This window comes from Phoca vitulina, unplaced genomic scaffold, assembly GCF_004348235.1.
Source record: "Phoca vitulina isolate PV1807 unplaced genomic scaffold, GSC_HSeal_1.0 scaffold11, whole genome shotgun sequence".
Taxonomy (NCBI): domain Eukaryota; kingdom Metazoa; phylum Chordata; class Mammalia; order Carnivora; family Phocidae; genus Phoca; species Phoca vitulina.
In genome coordinates this window covers 17,391,042-17,407,483 of record NW_022589714.1, presented here as the reverse complement: position 1 = coordinate 17,407,483, position 16,442 = coordinate 17,391,042, and the positions used below count along the sequence as shown (strand labels likewise).

General features: G+C 37.1%; 1 long non-coding RNA gene across 3 annotated transcripts in view; it reads left to right on the top strand.

Annotated features, from left to right (window-relative positions):
• LOC116635489 overlaps positions 1-16,442 on the top strand; it is a 361,321-nt gene that overhangs the window by 212,618 nt on the left and 132,261 nt on the right. The window lies entirely within an intron of this gene.

The window sequence follows — 16,442 nt, the reverse complement described above, 5'->3', positions numbered from 1 at the left end:
CCAGAATGTTTATTGATAAAAGATGGTAATTACCCCTTGGTCTAGCATCTATCTTGTTGTCTTATACATATTCTGAATTAATGCCCTAACTTAGGTTTCCCTTGTCTGGAAGTTCTTCATCCCACTCCTTGTGTGGACTTCATTGTATCTCAATATCCTTAACCTCTAGCTATCTTTTGGACAAGGATATGGATCTGGCCCACGTCAGGCCACTTAGATGCTTTCTCCAGACTATTTGGATTTGGGTCTGTGAGACATGGGTCAGTCTTTTTTAGCTCTTTACTGAAAAAGGATACAAATTAAGATCTGAGCCAGCCATAATGTTTAGCCTTATGCATGCCAAAGTAGAGAAGGCAATTAGGCAGAAAAAGGAAAAAAATTGAAGGGGGAGAAAGAAGCAAGAGTAAGAGACCATGTCAATCTAGAGAGACAGAGAGAGTAATTTTGATGTCCATTTTCTGGACCTATTTGCTTCTGAGGGCTGGCCTTGGATTTCATAAACTAAATCTATATTTGCTAATATTTCATTCTTCTTGTTAAAAGAAACTGGGGAGAGGGGGAGCACCTGGGTGGCTCAGGCGTTAAGCATCTGCCTTTGGCTCAGGTCATGATCCCAGGTCCTGGGTTCGAGCCCCGCATCGGGCTCCCTGCTCGGCGGGAAGCCTGCTCTCCCCTCTCCCACTCCCCCTGCTTGTGTTCCCTCTCTCGCTTTGTCTCTCTCTGTCAAATAAATAAATAAAATCTTTAAAAAATAAAATCAAGGGGGTCTAGGTTACTTGCAACCTTTTGATACTTGACTAAGGTACTGATGGACTAAAAGAGAGTTAATTAATAGGATTTGATTTTTCCTGTTTTGGTAACACCGTAACAATTGACATTCTTTTATGGCACTGATTTCAATCTGCCTTGTATTAGAGAAACTTGGTGACTCGTGTAATCTACTTAGTGTGTAAATTTAAGAGCAAAGATTAGACTTATTAATTTTTTAATCTATTAAATCATGGAGTATTATCCTTTGCCTATAATAGAAATTTAAAATATTTGTTGAAAGAGAACTATATAGCTTGAAGAAGGAGTAAATGGGATTTGCACCCTTCTAAATTGACTGTTTATTTCAGGTATCTTAGGAATACCCTGAACCACTGAATAAAGACGTATCCAAATAAGAATCATTTTGTTTATTCAAAGTTATTTAATACAATTAAATCGTTTTCAGCACTAATCAGCACTGTCACCCTAGGAGTGTTTCAAAATCAAAACAAATGCCATTGTAAGGTTTTTTAATATTGTTGGAAGTTAAGTAGTTCTTTTTAAAACAAACATGTTCTTTTTAATTAATTTGAAGACAATGAATTCCGAATGTGATTTTATTGACAATAGTCTTAAAAACTTTTATTAAGAGGAGGCATTGATGTAGGGTTGGCATTGCTCTAATGACCCTTCTTTTAAATAGTGCATGAATTATCCTCTTCGAATAGTGAGGGTCAAGAAATCCTCTAAATATTCTGACTAAGATGGCTCAACTCTAGGCCCCTGACCTCTCTTTTCTTAGAGCATTTACTTTGGAAAACTTGTAATTGCAAATTCTCTGCCTCCTTTGAATTGTATGTAAATCTTTTCCCTGCCTTTTGCCAGTATTACCACCAGGAATGTCTTTCTCAAGGACCTGGGAGCCATGGCTTTGAAGTGTAATCATCAAAGAAGATAGTGCCTGTATCATTGGCTATCAGATATCAGGTATCTCCTAATATCCTGGGAGAGTAGGAGCCAACTTCCTTGGGCACGTTGCTCCAGATTGTAAAACTACCTCCTGACGTGAAAATATGAGAAAATTACCTTTCCTTTGGGTAAGGCCAATTAGCAAACACAGGTTGTCTACAGTTCCCCCGACCTAGTTCTTAAAACCTCTCCAGTTTCTTCTTTTCAGCAGAATTTAGTTCAGACTGAGCTCTGGTCTCTCTCTTATTACAATAGTCTGGAATAAAGTCTCCTTTGCCTGTTTAATTTAGGCCTATGAAGTTTTTGCTTTGACAGTTTCAATGAAAGGAAAAGGTAATTTCTCTCAACAATATTTATAAAATCCTATTAGGAAACTATCAGTATTGCATGTCTTCAATTTAAAGATATTTATTTGCCTTAAAAATTTTACTTTTGAGGTAATAGTAGATTGCCCTTATATTAGAATATGCTGATAGGCTTTGTATCACTTACAGGCAAAGGGCATCCTTCCCAGAGTTCCTTCTGTCTAGTTTCATGGGGGGATAGTCCTAATTCCCTGTTAGTTGTGGGGAATCTGGAAATTCTGGAGTCATTTGCTTCTAAGACTCAGGGAGCACTTAGAGAGATGACTTTTGTAATAAGCAAGGATTTTTCTTTTGAAGGTTGCCATTCTATGCTTTCTGATTTTTGCTGACTGCAACACTTACCTCCTAATGCTTCATGCTATCATAATTCTTGATAACAGACCTTTCCATCTTGTGTCAATTATTTTCTCCTCCTTTGACAAGAGCATCTTTTTAGGTAAGCACATGTTAGGGAACCAACTGAGGTAAATAACTGAGCTGCTTTCAGTGCTCTTCTCTTGCCTTCCAGCTCTGCTCACCTCCCCAGGCACTGTGCTCCTACAGGTGGTCCCCTTTTCCTGAGATTTTCCATCAGGGAGACTTCTAGGGACTGTGCTGGAGAACTGTTCACAGATGAGGGGCAGGAGGAAGAAGGAGAGGGTTTGCAAAGGAGTGTCAAGGAAAGAGGAGTTGAAGGATAAATGAGCAGAAATTTCCTGCATGTCACAGAAGAAAACAATGAGTAAGTGGAAGGAAACTTTGACCCCAAAATGGTAAAGAAAATAAAGAATTTTGAAAAAAAATTCTTAAATGAGGGAAGACACAAAAGAAAATAAGACAGGCACACATATTCTCACCACTCAAGATTATCAGTGAACATGGGATCACTTTTTTTTTGTGCCTACCACTGCACTCAAGAATGGAATTGAATTGAATAAATTAATTAAATGGTAAACATGCCATATCTCTTCCTGTGATACTAGCTATTCCACAGTCTATTAAAGAGGAGGTCTAAAAGAGTCCTACAAATCTGAGACAGGAATTATGGGATCATTAGAATTAGAAAAAAGTTCTTAAGAAACAGGTATTAATCCCTGTTTGAATATTTAGAATTTGTTGAAGGTTTTTCTAAATTTTCAAAAACTATTTTTATTTAGAATCTCCAAATACCAGAAGTGAGTTCCTTTCTACCTATCATCCACTTTATTTTAAACTAATTGCTATTTCATGAGAAATTTTAGACATGATGAGCTGTCAGTATTTACTTGAAAGGTGACCTCTCTACTGTGGTCTGGGCATATAAGAGAGAAATGGCTAAGTGTAGACTGGGCATACGGCTGTGCATATGACAGGGAAGATCTGTGTGCAAAGCCTTGGGGAGGTACTGGTTTGCAGAGGTCAAGCCATGGGCTGGTGGAAGGTCAGAGAAAGGTCATAGGAACCCTGGATGGTAGTGTGGAAGAAGAATGACTTAAGGAAGAACAGAAATATGGAATGTAACGTTAATCAAGCTCATTGATATGGGGTGTGCATTTAAGCCCTCTCTATTTCTCCTCAAAATCTTCAGTAGAACGTACTAGAGAAAATCATTAGGAAAAATCCACATTTCTTACAGCTGTTTAAGAGCTGATTCTTTATGGTGAATAAAGAAGGGCTAAATTTGGCTTTAATAGAGGATCACTTGAGCCAGCCACATCAGGCTCACCTCTAAAAGACTTTATGCAGAAGTCCTTTACCATGTACAAATGGAAAAACAAATCAACTGCTAATGTTTAATGAGTGTCCACACTATGTAGATCTTGCACTAAAATGTTAATTGAATTTTGTATCTGATAAGAATTAACAAACGTTATTGGCATTGTCCATTTTACACATTGAATAAGATGGTTTGTTCCATCATTTTTACACAGCCTGGCTAGACTTAAATATATAAGCATGGTTTTATTATTCCTTCATCATGAAATTACTCATTTACTTAGCTAACATTTATTAGGCAGTATTATGTTAGAGGCAATAATGCCAGAGATGGCTTTTCTTAAGTTGCTCCTGATTGAGGAGCTGAGGCAGACATTTAAACAGATGATTATAATACAACACAACCTGTGCAGTAACAGAGGGATTTTGTAAAAGTGTTACTTAAGCAGGGTCCTGAGTGGCACAGTCTGTTAAGCATCCAACTCTTGGTTTCAGCTTAGGTCCTGGTCTTGGGGTCTGGGATTGAGCCCTGTGTGAGGTCTCCCCCTTTGACCCTCCCCCCTCCAAATAAATAAATATATTTTTAAGTGTTACTTAAGCATAGAAAAAGGGAATGAGTATTATTTGGATGCAAAGCAGCTTAGGAAAGATGTCAGAGAGTATACCTGCAAATTCTATTATCTTCCATACCAGAACTTTCCTACAGAATTTTATAAAGGCTTTCCAATTGTGGTTTAGGGGCAGGAGCTGATCTAATAACATGGATATAGTTTACTAGAATGTGATTTTTTTGTGTGTTGTTTTCTGGTCAGTTAACAAACATTGGCATTAATGTACTAGCTATAGAACCTGGCACCCACATTTTGGAGTAGTTGAAAACAATTCAAAGCAATCTGCTCCAAAATGAAGCCAACAAGGTATTTCTGCCAAGAGATGATGGCAGTGTTCTAAATAGAATCATTTTGTGATGGTAGAACTATTTCTCATTTTCCTTTCCTTCATAGCATATCTTGTTTACATTTGGTTAATAAATGCAAATGCAGTTGTTACCACAGAGAAGGCCACTTTAAACCAGTCTGTTTCCAGAGACTTTCATTTAGGTTATGTTTGACTCACATTTGTCTGTGGAATTCTGTCACTGTGTTACTGACTTTGAATGCATCTAGGTAGCACCACGTAACAGGACCCACTGAACACATATTTGAGTTTCATGTGAGGCACATATTCATTTAGGCAGCTGCTGTGGTTTCTTTGCTATCAGTGGAATTCTATAAAGTAATTAAGGCAGTGTGTACAAGCCCAAAGACCTAAAAACCAGTAACTGACTAGCTCTCCTTTCAAAATTGAGGCGAAAGAAATCCTCTAAGATAAAGAGGCTGTACAGGCATTCAAATATTTGAAACTGAATAGTAGCAGTAAAAATTTTTATTTTAAAAAAAGGTTTAGGAAAAATTGTAGTATAAGTAGATTATAGGATCCCTGCTACAGGAAAACACATTGGAATCTTGGATGGAAGATAACAGGTGGAGAAGGAAATGTCCTCTCAGTAGGATACCATATTCAGATATGGTTGTTGTTTGTTTGTTGTTACTGTTGGTGGTGTGTGGTGATTTTGCTTTCCATAGGTGTATTGATGCCTACTTTAGAGAATTTAAAGTTCATCCTAATCCTTCAAAATTTTGTACCTGTACCCCAGGGTAGGGCCTAGGAAACTATGTTCCTATTAATGTCCCTAGGTGATTCTATTTCTATTTATTTTAATTTTTTGATATACATTTACATATGCCACTTGTGTTCTTTCTTTTGTAGATTGCTGCTTTGTGTCCTTTGTCAATGTTTTCCTTTCCTTTTTTTCAAAACTGATTTGTCACAAATCTTATGTATTTATATATCTAAAATTTTGATATATATCTTGATATTTATATGTCTTAATATAGATAAGCTTTGATCTCTTATATACATGGCAGAAATGTTTCCCATGTGTTTAACTATGTGCTTGAGTGTGTTTTGGTAGGGGGATTATATGTGTGTATATTAAGGAAGTAGTAACTGACATGGATTCTTGGCCCCATGATCTATGACGTATTCCACCGCTAAGAGAAGGATAACTTGAGTAATTGGTTTCAGTGGCATTATGTTTTTGAAATATAAACCAAATTTTAACCAATGTCTGCTGGCTCTTGTTATTCCCCTTTGTCCCTCTATGCCCGATCAAGGCAAGAGGCTATCCTGGACTCATTGCTTTGGGGAGAAGTTGTGTTGGCCAAAAACAGCAGAGGAGGAGCTACTTCTGGCTTTTAAGTTTCAAAAGCCTAGGCCCTGCAAGTAATAGAAAGGGTGAAGGGTAGCAAATAATAGATTTGAGAAGAAAATATGAGTCAGACCTAGTCTTTCTGCCCCCAAACTTAGGGAAAAAATTACGTTCGTTTGACTAGAGGGAGAGGTCATTTGGGAGGGAACCTAAGGGTTCTGAGATCTGAAGAGGCTGTGTGTGAGAAGTGGCTTTGTTCCCTTTCTCCCTAGGGAATATGTGTAGGAACAGAACCTCCTGAAGGGTCAGTGGGCTCTGAGGAGGAGGGAACCTATGGCCCCCTTTCTTGGTTGATTTTTTAGTAGATCCCTGGGGATATGCAAGTCCCAAAAAATAGTTTCTATGATGTGTTTAGGGACACGGACCCCAGATAACTTCATAGAGTTTCTAGTGCTCCAACATGATGGGGGAACAGAATGAGTCTTTTATGCCTGAGAGTTGAGAAAACAGCAAAGGTTGATATGGATTTGTAGGGAATTTGCAGATAGAATTAGGAGATGATTCAGTGGCTAGTTCCCCCCGCCCCCTATCCCCCCGACCCCAGTGGCTAATTTTGTGTATCAATAGTTGGGGATCTAGGCCTTTGTAGTCCCTTCACTTTGCATCTTACGGTTGTGCAACTTGATCCTCTGGGTGGATACAGAGGCAATCTCAGAGAAAAGTCAGAGGGAGGTGTCAAAATATAAGTTAAATTGTTTTCTGAAAAATATGTTTCTATATACTTTGTATACACCCACTTTGTGTACAGTTCCTGGTCTGGTAAGATGTCACCATGGAGCCCATGCCCTGAGGCCCGTTGCAGTCACTGTAAAGGGAAAGCCAAAATATCCTCTATAGGCTGCTCTGGATTAGGGCCACCATACAGGCCAGGTGTAGACAAGTCATGTATCAAAGAAGCACTCTTGAGCCCAGGACAATTGATTTTCCTCCAGATCATCCCCCATCTCAAGACAGCTTTGTGTTAGTGGTGCTCTGGAAGTCCTTTCTTTATCCTAATTATCAGTGCGGAAGAGAACAGAATGAGGTTTGCAGAACAGGATGCCACCACCTTTTGCAGTGAGATTTTTGTCTACTAGTCTGTCCCCTTTGTGACCCTGTGCGGTCAGTGGATATACACAGGGTGAGCTGCTCAGTCTCCTGCATCATCTTCTTTTAACTTACTCTTTCTTGACTCTTCTTTTATTGGGTCTATAATTCTATAGCACAGGTTCAATTTAGCTGCTCTGACTTTTTAACCAGGGGGCTAGATTTCCAGCTTCTACCCTTTGGGTACATTTCCTGACCTTAGATCAACTGTTGGAAAATGTTTTCTTCAAAGGGCCAGAGAGGAAATATTTTAAGGCTTTGCAGGCTGTTTGGAAGTGAAACTTTTTTTTTAAGTAGGCTCGATGCTCAGTGTGGAGCCCCACATGTAGCATGGAGCCCAACATGCAGCATGGGGCTTGAACTTACAACCTGGAGATCAAGACCTGAGCTGAGATCAAGAGTCAGATGCTTAACAACTGAGCCACCCAGGCACCCCTTGGGCTTTGCAGGCTGTTTGGTCTCTGTTGCAGCTACTTGACCCTGCCATTGTAGCACATAAGCAGCCATAGATGATATGTAAATGAGGGGCATGGTTATGTTTCAATAAAGCTTTACAAATAAGCAGCTGACCAGATTTGGCCACTGAAGCTAGTTTGCCAACTCCTGCCTTAGACTGTGGCTCACCCCACTTTTTGTCTAAGAATCTGCTGGTTGGAAATCAGGATTTGGACTATGGTGGGAGGGGTAGTTAAGCTAAATCTTTTATTTGCCTCTCCAAACAATGTACAGGAATAAGTTTGCATAGCATTGTGTAGACTAGACTGTTGGTATTATTAAGACTGAGGAACCCAAACTTTGAGAAGTGGGCCGTGAGCTCTGGTCCTAGCTATATGAGTCAGATAGGCCACATTGGTAGAGAATAAGATTGCCAAAAAATGCAGTGGATTTTCTCCCAATCAGCCTGGGGCAGGAAGGACAGCATCTTCTCAATTGGAGTGTGAGCACGTGGGTGATGGGCTTGGGTTATACCTCGTTTCTGAGGCATGAAGAGTCCTGTCATTACAGACTCTTGGGAGCCTGATAGGTCTTTAAAGCTGGGTTTGGAAGACTTGGGTTGGCCATTTCTAACAGCAGTAATCGCACCCTCTCTGCTACACTTCCCTTGTCCCCAGGCTTTCAGAGAGACTTCTGTTGTTTTGGAGAGACATGGGAGGCAGTGTCTCCTCCATAGGGCCAGAGGGAGCACTTCAGTGGTGATCACTAGTCGTCTGCAGCTGTGAAAGAAAGAAGCCAAGGGGTTCACCTCCAGCATGTGAGTTAGTGGTCACAGACACTCCTAGAACAGCTGCTAGGAATGTTGTGAGCAAGGCAAACCTTTGACAAATGCACCAATGGGGACTGGGGTTATGATAGTTGGAATGTACAAAGAAATATAAGCTCCTTTCATATTTGGCAGCTGATGAAGCCACTAAGATAGTTTACAACTGATTTCTAGCCCACCCACATGTGCTTATCAATATACATATATTCTAAGGTTGCTTTTTTATGTGCACCTTATTTATGATCATTTTTATTGTTGGGCTTCCTCCAAATATTTAGAAAGATTCAGACTTTCTACTGTTATAAATACCTTTTATAATTATCTTTGTGAATAACATGTAGTCTGTGTTTTTCAAACGATGTTCTTGAGATAGATTCCTAGAAAGAGATTTGCTGAGTCAAATTGCATGAGCGTTTTTAAAGTTCCTGGTACATGCTGACATTTTGCTTCCAACAAAGTGTGAAAGTGCTTGTCTCATTTAGCTTTTACCAACACTGGGTATGTGGGATATGGTTGCCAATTCAACAATTCTTTTAATTTTATTTATTTGATTACTAATTAAGTTGAATATTTTATGCTTTTATTAACCATTTTTATGTTATTTATTTTTTAATTGGCAAGTATCATTATCTTCATCCTCCAGATGAGGAAGCTGAGACTCAGAAAGCTTAAGTGACTTGCCTGGGTCAAATAGCCAGATAATTGCAGGCATGGTGCTTCATCCTACATCCTGGTTCTCAGTGCTTATTCCATTGTACAATAATGTCCTGAAAGAAGAGGAAATAGGGCTTTCATAATTTCTGTTTATGATTCTAGCAAAGTATCTTGTTTTTATTAATTCCTGGAAATTGCAACTGATACCAAAAATCTCTGGAGAAATTTATTGTAAGAGCTTGTGAAGCCTCATTCAAAGATGAAGGTCAACAGAGACAAAGCGGATCCAATTTTAATCTGTTTTAATGAATCGAGCCTGATAGAATTAATTCCTTTTTGTAAAGAAAAAAGAGGCTGTTGCTGAGGTTTCTTTTCAAAAGATTTTATTCGTTTTTTGATTCGACTAAACACTACCTAATATAGTTGTCCTCCTTATGCATGGATTCACTTTCTGTGGTTTCAGTTACTCGGGGTCAACTGCAGTCCAGAAGCAGATGATCCTCCTTCAGACAAATTATCAGAAGGTCAGTAGTAGTCTAACACTATGTCACCAAACTTATGTCATTCCCCTCACTTCATCTCATCACGTAGATATTTTATCATCTCACATCATCACAAGAAGAAGAATGGTAAGTACAGTACAGAGACTACATTCACATAACTTTTATTACAGTATATTATTATAATTGTTCTATTTTATTATTAGTTACTGTTGTTAATCTATTGCTGTGTCTATTTATAAAATAGACTTTATCATAGGTATATATGTATGTATAGGGAAAACAGTATTTATTGGGTTCAGTACTATCTGAAATTTTAAGGCATCCACTGGGAGTCTTGGAATGTATCCCCCATAGTTAAAGGGAGATTACTGTATTTCACAGACAAAATTCACCTTTTTCCAGGTGTAGAAACACCTTCTTATTTGAGATCCATACATATTTTCTATTAAAAATTAAATTTGTGGAAAGTAGGATTGAGTTATGTCAGAAAGATGGAAGAGAAGACTAAGAAAGTCCTTCAGCAAAAGCCAAATGGAGTCTTCACTCCAGCTGATAACTTCTATTGGGTCCTTTCCTCTTGAGTTGAGATTCTTGTCTCCTGTACCTCATCCTCTGATATCCCTGGAGTCTATAACCTTTGCTTCCTACTTTGAATTGTCCCTTGTCTTCACATTGCCTCGCCCGAGGAGTCCTTCTCTAAAGGCTTCTGAATTGAGGCAGCTGCCATTGAGCCTCCGGGTTTCTTGGATAACTTTCCTTCCTCTAGTGTTGAACACATTTCCTTCAAATCATCTTTTCCTGAGAACCATCCTTTTAGGGAAGGTACATAGGCTCAGGGGTGTGTGGGTAGAACTTCTCTGTAGACAGGACTTGGATTTGCATTACTTTGGGGTCCTAACAAGGAAAAAAGTAATTAGAGTAGTACCCAGGGGGAAGGGGCAAGGACCCTTTTCAGATTCACATCTAGTTTGAGTCTTGTACTAAAGCAGCCAAAGACTGCTGAGATTCATACGTGGGCTTTTTCAAAAGGCAGGAAACCAGATGGAGATTTAGAGCCAAGCCTAAATTAGTGATAAACAATGACTGGAGAACCTAATGGATGGGGCTTTCGCAATAATAGGAAGCTGTTGAAGACCTATATATTTGGAAAGATAATTATCTCTTTCTCTTGAACATAACTAACATTTGCTATAAGCAGTTATGTCACTTTTCCAGCCAGCTGATGTTAAGAGCACTTTATACTGAGTTTAAGGAGCGTATGACGTGAATACATATATTAAGAGAAATACATATTTTGTGGAACAGATTATTTTCTATTTATTAATGAAGATTGTCCTTAAATATCAATGCAACAGAAGGCCTTCAAAAGATATTGTGAACAAAAATAAATTTAAACCCTAAATTATTACTTGGTAGATTTGGTTAATATTTTCACTATTTCATGCTTTCTTGATTTGTCAACTGAAACTCTTAAGTTCTTAGAATTACCTAACTCCTTTTTTGCTTTAAAATAGTTGAAATAATTTACATACCCTAATTATGACATGCATTAGTTTGTTTTTTTCATTTCTTGACGGTTTCCCTTGTCTCTGTAATGTATGTGCATAGTCAAAGTTTATTTTAAAGCAAAAATTTAAGTGGTCCATCTAAACAGATCGAATTATTTCCTTGAATATATTTCTCTTTTTTAATAGCAGAATTTTAATAATAATACATCAAAGCATATAAAAATAAAGATTACATTCAGAATAAGAAATGACTTTAGAGTTATTACTAGAATTAAGGCCCCCTGAATCCTTTAGTTATTTAGAAACAAAGGACAAATAAGATATTACTTCTGTTTACTGTTATCTCTGTGTCCATTCCAGCAAGAAAAATAACAATCCCAAATACTTTTGCAAACAGTTTTCTTTCCATTTAAGCATCATATTGAAAATTGTTTGATGTAGTTTATTTATTTTTGATATCTTTAAGATTACATGTTAATATAATTTTAATGCTCTTTAACTGAAAATAATAATAAATGTGTGTATTTTAAACTTGTGGAGAGAAATTGAGAACTTGCAATTGCATGCATTACAAACATCTATAGTTGAAAGGTTAATCAAATGTAATGTTCTAAATGAAAAAAAGGCTGTTGGGAGTAGATTTTTCATTGTTGATATTAGTAGAGTTATGCGATTTTGCTGTAATTGAAATTTTATTAACAAAGTTCTCCTTGAATGATGGGCTTTCTTAATTTAATAACATCCAACATCAATTTAAGAACTTCCAATGACTTTCCATTTATTTGTCCCTTGCCTACTTGTTTAAGTTAAACAACAAATATTGATTCATAATTAAGGAAACAAATCCCGAAAGTTTCAATGGATAATGAGAAAACAGGAAATAATTCCAAGTCTCTTTAACAGAAGAATAATAGCACATGTTGCTGTCGGGGACCATAGAAATCACGGTGGTGTTGTAGCAGTGAGAGGCTTCGATGCCTGGGAGTTGTGAATGCAGACCTTGGGATAGAACAGGCCCAAGTCCAAATCCCACCTGCACTCATCAGCCGCATACCCTGGGAAGTTGACTCTCTGAGACTTCATTTCACTATCTGTAAAATGGAGATAATAATAGTCTTCTCCTCAAAGGATTTTTGTGAATATTAAATGAGATGGTGAATATAAGGATTTAGCATAGTGCTCGGCCCTCAATTCCTTGGAGATTTTACTATTATCCTTATATTATTATGATGATGAATAAGTCTATCTCCTTCCTTTTATTAGATGGAGAAGTTGAAAGTTGAGGTCCAGCAAGGTAAAATGACTGGCCCAAGGTGCTTCAGCTTATCTTTTTTTTTCTGTGTTAAATTTATAGAATCCAACCTGATTATCTAATTAAAATAAAAATTTTAGACTGGACACTGGGGTCTCTAAGTGTTCCCTAACATCTCTTTGTCCCGAAATATAAAGATATGGCTACTAAACATCTGAGGAAGGCAAACTTAAATCACACATACCACAAAGTAAATTGGCGCTATACAAATACATGCTCATATATTGAGAGAGAAACAAAATACATTACTGGTTTATTTGTCATGTTACTGTAGAACACTTAATCCCTGAATGACCAAGAGAATGTTTTTATATGTATTTTTATGAATGTTTTAATCTAGAGACATCTGTGGGATAGTCAAAGCTAGCAATTGTCCAGGGGTTGAAACACCTGCTTTCTAGTTCTGGTGCCCTTTTCAAGATATGTGACATAAACAAGAAAATCAACCTCACTAAGCCCCCATGTACTCATCTATATATGGAGAATGATGATGTTCCTCTCCTAGTGCTGTTCAACACTTTTAGGGGTACAAACGTGTGTTTCAAACTCTAAACACTATACAACTGAGAGAAATTAGTGAACAAACTTAAAAATCAAATAACAGGTAATTATGAAAGTTTATATGAAAACAAGTTTTAGTTAATAAGAGGAAAGCATAGATTTTAGAGCTAAGGGAAAAAAACAGATCAAAAGGATTTGAAATTTTTATTTTGGATTGATCTTCCTTGATAATGTAATAATAAGACCAATTTCTTCTTACAATCTTATAATGTTTTTTTGAAGTTATGTTCTTCTAAATAATTTTGTTTTGATTGGAATACAACAGCAAAGTCTATAACTAAAAATTAGCCAATTTTAAAGAAATTCTGTTATTTATAAACAGTTATTCATTACTAACTTATAGGCTTATAATTTTGAAGACAGAAAAAAGAAAGAGGGAATTACACCAGACTCGTAAGTTGGAGGAGTATAGAAGGGAATGAGTAATGCAGGTGAGAAAAATGAGAATGGAGGACTTAAGAGGGAAAACGACATTCTTAATCTTTTCAGTGATATTGCATTTCAATTTGTCATTAGTCACCAGGATGAAATCAGTTAGATATTGAGATCCAAAATGTTATGGTTATTTCCTATTAACTATCAAGTGCTAGTTAATGTGCGATTAAGATGGAATCACCTCAGAAGAAAGTAAGCGAGTAACAGAAGGCAGAGGCCGAGAAAAAGAAACATTATTGTACCATTTCCAAGCAATAATGAGATATGTGAAAAGACAATCCACAGAGAATGTAATCACTAAATCCTGGGTAATAGCAAGAATGCAGAAGCCAATGGAACTGGAGTGGAGTGAGAAGGGGTGAGATAAAGATACACAATATATGGAGAGTATGGTCCATAAATAGAAATGTAGGCATTTTGTAGAATGATTTCAATTCATTCAGTTAGGATCAAAAAAGGATTCTCTTTGGAAAGTAGGTATGAGCCAAAATGTAGGTAATGGAGGGTGGCAGGGGAGTAGGGAGAGGAGGGAAGATATGAGAGACATTCCAAAGCAAAATTTTAAAATTCTCTCCCATTTGATTAACTTTGGTGATTTTTATTAGTATGTGTGAGAAATTATTAGTAGCCAGAAAACAAAATCTTTGTCTGCAATTATGTTTTCATCATTTTCTAAAGACCTCTATTAATGAATATATTTAGGCATTACCATGTGCATTTATGTGTGTATGTTCCTAAAACTATTAACATTTGTATAAGGGCTACAATATTAATGAGCATGTGCTAAAACAAGTTCATCAAAATATTTTACATAAAACAAGAACAAATTATGTAATAGTGTCAGGCCTAACAGAAAAAAGAAGTGCTTTATGTTTTCAAGGTGTTAATTGGTATATTCAGAAAAATCACAGCATTTGATCTTGGGATGATTTTCAATTAGATCATTAAAATATTGAGCTATAGGAAAATGGCCCCCAAATAGCAAAGATGATCTCTTTCATAGCATAATTATTTCAGTATGATCTTTTTAAACAAATAAAATTTTAAACAAATAAAACATGTCAATAGTTAATCAAAGACACTAATATATGAAATGACATTGTTAAAAATACAACACAAAAAGGTAATGGAATTTACAAGGTAAGTTTTATACTTTAAGGTATATCTTAATACCTTAAAGTATACCTTTATGATATATATATCATAAGGAATGTCTTATGAGATATTTATATATACCTCATAAAACAAAATGTTACTATTGTTACCTGATTGAAAGAAAGGACCTATTGAAAACATTAATTTACAAGACTGAAAACAGTCTCAAAATTTATATGAGGTTTATATAGATATAAAAAATAAAAGGATTACTCAAATAGCCGTTCATTGATACATTCATACCTTAAGTACATAGACTTGAACCTGCTAGGGGCCAGACACTTCCGTGTCCCAGCCACTGCAGTGAACACAACAGACTCGGTCACTGATCTTGTGTTGCAAAGTTAGGAGTACACAGACAACAAATATATATGTTAGTTGGTTATAGTGACTGTGGGGAATAGTAGAGAGGAACAGGGGTAAGAAATAGTACTTTAAACAGGTGGTTAAGGAAGACGTCTCTGATGGGAGGTCTTTAAAAAGGAACATGAAGGAAAAGAGAGACAAGACATGTGGTTATTTGAGGAAGAACACATCAACCAGAGGGAGCAGGAGCATGCCTAGAACACTCAGGAAGTGTGAGGAACCAGTAACTGGAATGTAGTGAGCATGGTATAGAGTGGAGGAAAAGGAGATGGGAGAGGTCATGGTGGGCCTCTAGGACTGTAGAGGCTAACTGTAGGGGCTTAGGCTTTACTCAGAGGGAGATCAAAAGCTATTGGAAGGTTTTGAGCAAAGGAGTGATACCATCTGACTTATCTTTTAAAAAATTATTTTGGCTCTTACGTGTGAATAGATTGTAGGAAGGAAGGTGGAAGTAAGGAGACCAGTATAGCAATAACTAGAAACAGTGGTTTGGAGCAGTATGACAAGATAAAGGTGATAACAAGTGGCCATAGTCAAGACATACTTTGAACATGAAGCCTACAGGATTCGCCAGTTGATTGGCTAAGGGACAGTGAAGAAAGAGAGGAGTCAAGAATAATTTCAAAGTTTAGAAGCCTGAACAGCTGGGTAAAGTGTGGGATCAAAGACTGATCTAGGGAAAACGCATGTAAGAAGCAAGTTTTGGTAGGGGCGGGTAGTGGGATTAGGAGTATAGTTTGGGATATGCGAAGTTTCAGATGCCTGCTGGGTGTATATGACTCCAGATTCAGGTGAACAGTTTTGAATGGAGATTTCATTTTTGGAGTGTTTGACATCAGAGATGGTATTTAAAGCCAAAAGGACTGGATGTGGCCAGCTAGAGAATGCATGTGGTTAAAGAAAAAAAGCGATCTAAAGGATTAATCTTAACATGGTACTAAGGAGGCTCTCCAACATTTAACCTTTGGGAAGGTAAGGAGGATCTAGTAAAGGAGGACCAGCAAGAACACCCAGTGTTAGGAGGTGAAGAAAGTATTTAAGGTGGAAATGATGGCCTCTGTCAGATACTGAGTGACCATCTCACTTGGCAGCATGGAGGTAATTGATGATCTTGACGAGAGGAGATCAGATGGAGTGATGCTGGTAAGAATCTTACTGGAGGGTGTTCAAGATAGAACAGCATTAGCAGAACAGCAGAGGACAAGTAGAGTCAGCTCTTTCCAGAATTTTGCTGTATAGAAAGAGAGCAAGAGAAGATCAGTTTTTTAGAGGATCTAGGTTTAAATATCAGTTCAAAACATTTTTGATAATTCTTATAATACATACGATGGGGAGTGATAATATAAGAAACACAGCTATATTATTTTCAGTTATTCCAGGTGTTTCATTTGCATTTCTGAAAATAAATCTATGTTTTTATGCACACAATTACACTTAAAATTCACTGTGAAAAGCTTGCCCAAAGCACTGACAGCTCTTCTGTCTTCTTTCATCCAGATACCTCAAGATCTGTCTCTAAATATTATATATAC